We start from the raw sequence: 6,000 nt of genomic DNA, 5'->3' as shown, positions 1-6,000 counted from the left end.
TACTCAAGTAATAGTCAAATTTTTGACTACTTTTTAAGGTTAAATTTAGGGGGTCGACTGTTACTTGGATACTACTTGAGGGGCTGAAATTCATGCCTGTCAAGATTCATACCGTATCATAAGCAGAAGCTCAACTGATGAACAAAGCAAAAAAAATTATGGTAATTCTGAAAACTGAGTGGAACATACAGACAACGGACTGGAAGACAGGAACAGAGCCGAACAACCGACAGACTGCAGAGCTGGAGTGGAACATGACGGCCATCACACTGACTCACAAACATGGGTCTGTTGTCTATGAAGAACTAGGGTCGACTTTTACATGATCAGACTACTTTTCACAACACTTGCAAGAAAAAGAAATCAAACACGTCCAATTCGCCATGCATGGAGAACAGGAAATAAAGTAAAGAATTTAAAAAAAAAGAGATTTCCAGCATTCATACACAACTATACATGTGCACATGTCCATTTAAATACTGGGTAGGTTGATTCTTTGGAAGATGACAATCGCAAAGAAATGAAGCTCTTCAACAAAATGCTGGATTTGGTAGAAAGATTAATTAGTACCCCCACTCCCCTCCCTCCACAGCCAAATCATCACTGGGCAAGACAAAACCCCAGGATCTAAATAACATACCTACATACACACACACACACAATCCTACCCATTTTACGTGCAATTACCTCAAATCACATTTATAAAACATAACCATAGGGGTTTACACAGGCTCTCGTACACAATATTGTCTGTGACCTTCTACAGCGCTGTAAAGTGCTGTAAATCCCATGATGACAGTATTTCATAACCAATGTGTTAAATAACATTGTATATTTTATTAAAAAAAGATATCTATATATTATACACAATTTAACATCGGAACAGTTCAGTCAGATGGTACAGCCTGCCCTCCTACATGGATTATAGAAGGTGTATGGAGGATTAGATGGTGATTCTAATAGAAATTATGTTTGTTTTAGGAATGGGAGTGATTGTGGCTCCAGGCTAATGGCGATCCGCCTTATCCCCCGGGTTCCCCCTCAGCCCAGCCCGGTACCTGGTAGAGTGAAGCCGCGGGTAGCTCCAGGCTCACGGTCCAGCACAGCACCGAGTGCAGCCTCTCCTCCAGCTTGTGTTCCGCCGGACTTTACCCCCCGCCGCCGCTCCTCCACCTCCCGCCGCCGAGGAAGCCGCGGGCGCCGGCTCTCTCTCCTCCACCGCCGACATTTTTAATTTGTTTTCTCGTTCACCCGGTAACCGTCACCTCCCCCTTCCCGGGCCCCGGGAATTATACACAAATAAACAATAAACCCCACCGGACACTGTCTCCTTTTCTTCACAACTTTTGTTTGAAAAGTTCCGGCTTTAATTTGAAATGTATTTTAAAGGTATTTTCTGAGGTAAACGATGCCTGTCTGCCCCCTCCCTCCGTCAGAAACCGCCCGCTGAGTCGATGAGAAAACCGCAGCCTCGCGCCGCCATCTTTGTTTTTCTTCTTTCCATCTCCTCCTTCAGTGACGCGCGTCATCCACGCTCCGCCCAATCAGAGCGCACCTTACTCCACCTGACCAATGGCGACCGGCGCCGGTTGTTATTGACAGAGTTTGTGTCCAATTGCCAATTTGGGATAAAAAGACGGGAGTCACGATTTCTTTTCCCTGTGGTTGCACTTCTCATTCTCCTTGCTTTTCTCCTCCCCAGGGGAGGGGAATCCCAAACTAGAGGGCACAGGTTTAGGGTGAGAGGGGAAAAATTTAAAAGGGTCCCATGGATTAGAAAAAAAAGTGTGAAAGTTAGTTCACCTCAAGAAAAGCCCCCTCTTACGACCTAAACAAATTAGATTGTTCACAGCCTATTACTCACTAAACAAGAAGGATGTTGTGAAACTTAAAAGAGTTCAGAAATTATTTATACGAATGTTGCTCGGGTTGGAGGGTTTGAGCTACAGGGAGAGGCTGAATTGGCTGGGGCCGTTTTCACTGGAGCACCGGAAGCTGACGGGTGATCTTATGGAGGATTATAAGATCACGACAGGCATGGATAGGTCAAAAAGATAAGGTTTTTTTCCTGGGGTGGAGGAGTCCAGTACAAGTGGGCATTAGTTTTTGGGTGAGAGGGGAAAGATTTAAAAGGGCCCCAAGGGGCAACTTTTTCACATATAGGTTGGTGTGTGAACTGAATGAGCTGCCAGAGAAAATGGTGAAGACTGGTACAAATACAACATTTAAAAGAAATCTGGATAAGTATATGAATAGGAAGTTTTAGAGGGATATGGACAAAGTCCGAGCAAACAGGACTAGATTAATTTGGCTATCTGGTCAGCACATACTGAAGGATTGTTTTTGTGCTGTACAACTCAATGGTTCTATTTCTACAGAGCCAGAACCAATTTCACAAGACTAGGAATAGACCATTCGCCCCTTACACACTGTCCTCAACTGTGGCCTAACTGAGCATATTTCAATTCGTAGTGCTATGTAATGAGCCAGACTTTATAAAAATATCTTAAAGCAAAGGAACACTTAGGAGTTATAATATGGTAGAGTTCAGTGTGCAGTTTGAAAGAGAGAAGGCAAAATTGGATGTTACACTTAAATAAAGGTAATTACAAGGGCAATGAGAGAGGAACGGACAAAAATTTGTTGGAAGTAAAGCCTAGTGGGGAAGACAGTAGAGTAACAATGGCAGGAATTTCTGGGTGTAATTGAGGACACAGTACAGAGGTTCATCCTCCCCAAAAAAGAAAGATTATCGGGGGGAGGGCAGTGAAGAAGATAGCTATGGCTGACAAAGGAAGTCAGGAAATGTATCAATGAAAAAAAGAGAACCTACAAAGTGGCCAAGACCACTGGGAAATCAGATGCCTGGGAAGACTACAAAAACAAACAGAAGATAACAGAGAGAAATAAGGAATGAGAGGATCAAATATGAAGGTAAGCGGACCAGTAATGTTAGAAATGATAGTAAAAGTTTTTTTGCAATACATAAGAAACAAACCAGAGGCAAAAGTAGAAATTGGGCTGTTCCAAATTGATGCAGGAAGATAGTGATGGGCAATAAGGAAATAGCTGAAGAACTTAATAAATACTTTGTATCAGTTTTCACAGTGGAAGACATGAGTAATATCCTAACAATTAAGGAGAGTTAAGGGGCAGAGTTGAGTATGGTAGCCATTACAAAAGAGAAAGTGCTAGAAAAGCTAAAAGGTCTAAAGATTGAGAAATCTCCTGGTTCTGATAGCTACATCCTGGCGTTCTGCGGGAGGTGGCTGAAGAATTCGCAGAGGCGTTGGTTGTAATCTTTCAAAAGTCACTGGAGTCAGGGAAAGTCCCAGGCAATTGAAAAATCACTGTCGTAAGTCCTTTGTTCAAGAAAGGATCAAGACAAAAGATGGAAAATTATACACCGATTAGCCTAACCTCAGTTGTAGATAAAATTCTAGAATCCATCGTAAAGGATGAAATTTCTAAATTCTTGGAATTGCATGGTTGGATTAAAATAAGTCAGCATGGATTTAGTCAGTGGAGGTCGTGCCTGACAAACCTGTTAGAATTCTTTGAAGAACATAGAACATAGAAGAATACAGCGCAGTACAGGCCCTTCGGCCCTCAATGTTGCGCCGATCCAAGCCCACCTAACCTACACTAGCCCACTATCCTCCATATGCCTATCCAATTCCCGCTTAAATGCCCATAATGAGGGAGTCCACCACTGCTACTGGCAGGGCATTCCATGAACTCACGACTCGCTGAGTAAAGAACCTACCCCTAACATCTGTCCTATACCTACCCCCCCTTAATTTAAAGCTATGCCCCCTTGTAATAGCTGACTCCATACGTGGAAAAGGATTCTCACTGTCGACCCAATCCAAACCCCTAATCATCTTGTACACCTCTATCAAGTCACCCCTAAACCTTCTTTTCTCCAATGAAAACAACCCCAAGTGCCTCAGCCTTTCCTCATACGATCTTTCTACCATACCAGGCAACATCCTGGTAAACCTCCTCTGCACCCGTTCCAGTGCCTCCACATCCTTCCTATAGTATGGTGACCAAAACTGCACACAATACTCCAGATGCAGCCGCACCAGAGTCTTATACAACTGCAACATGACCTCAGGACTCCGGAACTCAATTCCTCTACCAATAAAAGCCAGTACGCCATATGCCTTCTTCACCGCACTATTTACCTGGGTGGCAACTTTCAAAGATTTGTGTACATGGACACCAAGATCCCTCTGCTCATCCACACTACCAAGTATCCGACCGTTAGCCCAGTACCCCATCTTTTTATTACTCTTACCAAAGTGAATCACCTCACACTTAGCTACATTGAACTCCATTTGCCACCTTTCTGCCCAGTTCTGCAGCTTATCTATATCCCGCTGTAACCTGCCACATCCTTCCTCACTGTCTACAACTCCTCCGACTTTCGTATCATCCGCAAACTTGCTCACCCAACCTTCTAACCCCTCCTCCAGGTCATTTATAAAAATGACAAACAGCAATGGTCCCAAAACAGATCCTTGCGGAACACCGCTAGTGACGGCACTCCAAGATGAACCTTTGCCATCAACTACTACCCTCTGTCTTCTTCCAGCCAGCCAATTCCTAATCCAAACCTCCAACTCACCCTCAATGCCATACCTCCGTATTTTTTGCAGTAGTCTACCATGGGGAACCTTATCAAACGCCTTACTAAAATCCATAAACACCACAGCTACTGCTTTCCCCTCGTCCACCTCCTTAGTCACCTTCTCAAAGAATTCAATAAGGTTTGTGAGGCACGACCTGCCCTTCAGAAAACCATGCTGACTATCCTTGATCACATTATTCCTATCCAGATGTTCATAAATCCTATCCCTTACAATTCTCTCTAAGATTTTGCCCACAACAGAAGTGAGACTCACCGGCCTATAGTTACTAGGGTTATCCCTACTCCCCTTCTTGAACAAGGGAACCACATTTGCTAGCCTCCAATCTTCTGGCACTACTCCTGTAGACACTGAGGACATAAAAATCAAGGCCAATGGCTCTGCAATCTCCTCCCTTGCTTCCCAGAGAATCCTAGGATAAATGCCATCAGGCCCAGGGGACTTATCTATTTTCACCCTTTCCAGAATTTCCAACACCTCTTTCCTACATACCTCAAAGCCATCCATTCTACTTAATTGTGACTCAGTACTCACATTGACAACAATGTCCTGTTCCTGATTGAATACTGACGAAAAGTATTCATTCAGTGTCTCCCCAATCTCGTCAGCCTCCACACGCAACTTCCCACTACTATCCTTGACTGGACCTATTCCTACCCTAGTCATTCTTTTATTCCTGACATACCTATAGAAAGCCTTAGGGTTTTCCCTAATCCTACCAACTAAGGACCTTTCATGTCCCCTCCTTGCTGCTCTTAGCTCTCTCTTCAGGTCCTTCCTGGCTACCTTATAACTCTCAATCGCCCCAATTGAACCTTCACGCCTCATCTTTACATAGGCCGCCCTCTTCCATTTAACAAGGGATTCCAATTCCTTATTAAACCACGGCTCCCTCACACGACCCTTTCCTCCCTGCCTGACGGGTACATACTTATCAAGGACACTCAATAGTTGCTCCTTGAACAAGCTCCACATATCAATTACACCCTTGCCTTGAAGCTTACTTTTCCAAGCCACACATCCTAAGTCATGCCTCACAGCATCATAATTTCCCTGCCCCCAGCTATAACTCTTGCCCTGTAGTGCACACTTATCCCTCTCCATCACTAGAGTAAAAGTCACCGAATTGTGGTCACTGTCCCCAAAGTGCTCACCTACCTCTAATTCTAACACCTGGCCTGGTTCATTACCCAGAACCAAATACAGTATGGCCTCACCTCTTGTTGGCCTATCTACATATTGTGTCAGGAAACCCTCCTGCACACATTGGACAAACACTGACCCATCTAACGAACTTGAGCTATAGCTTTCCCAATCAATATCAGGAAAGTTAAAGTCCCCCATA

Source organism: Chiloscyllium plagiosum, unplaced genomic scaffold (genome assembly GCF_037043375.1).
Source record: "Chiloscyllium plagiosum isolate Xiang-an unplaced genomic scaffold, Cpla_swu_hap1 HiC_scaffold_27, whole genome shotgun sequence".
NCBI lineage: Eukaryota > Metazoa > Chordata > Chondrichthyes > Orectolobiformes > Hemiscylliidae > Chiloscyllium > Chiloscyllium plagiosum.
The sequence above is the reverse complement of the archived record's forward strand: the minus strand, read 5'-3'. Positions refer to the sequence as shown.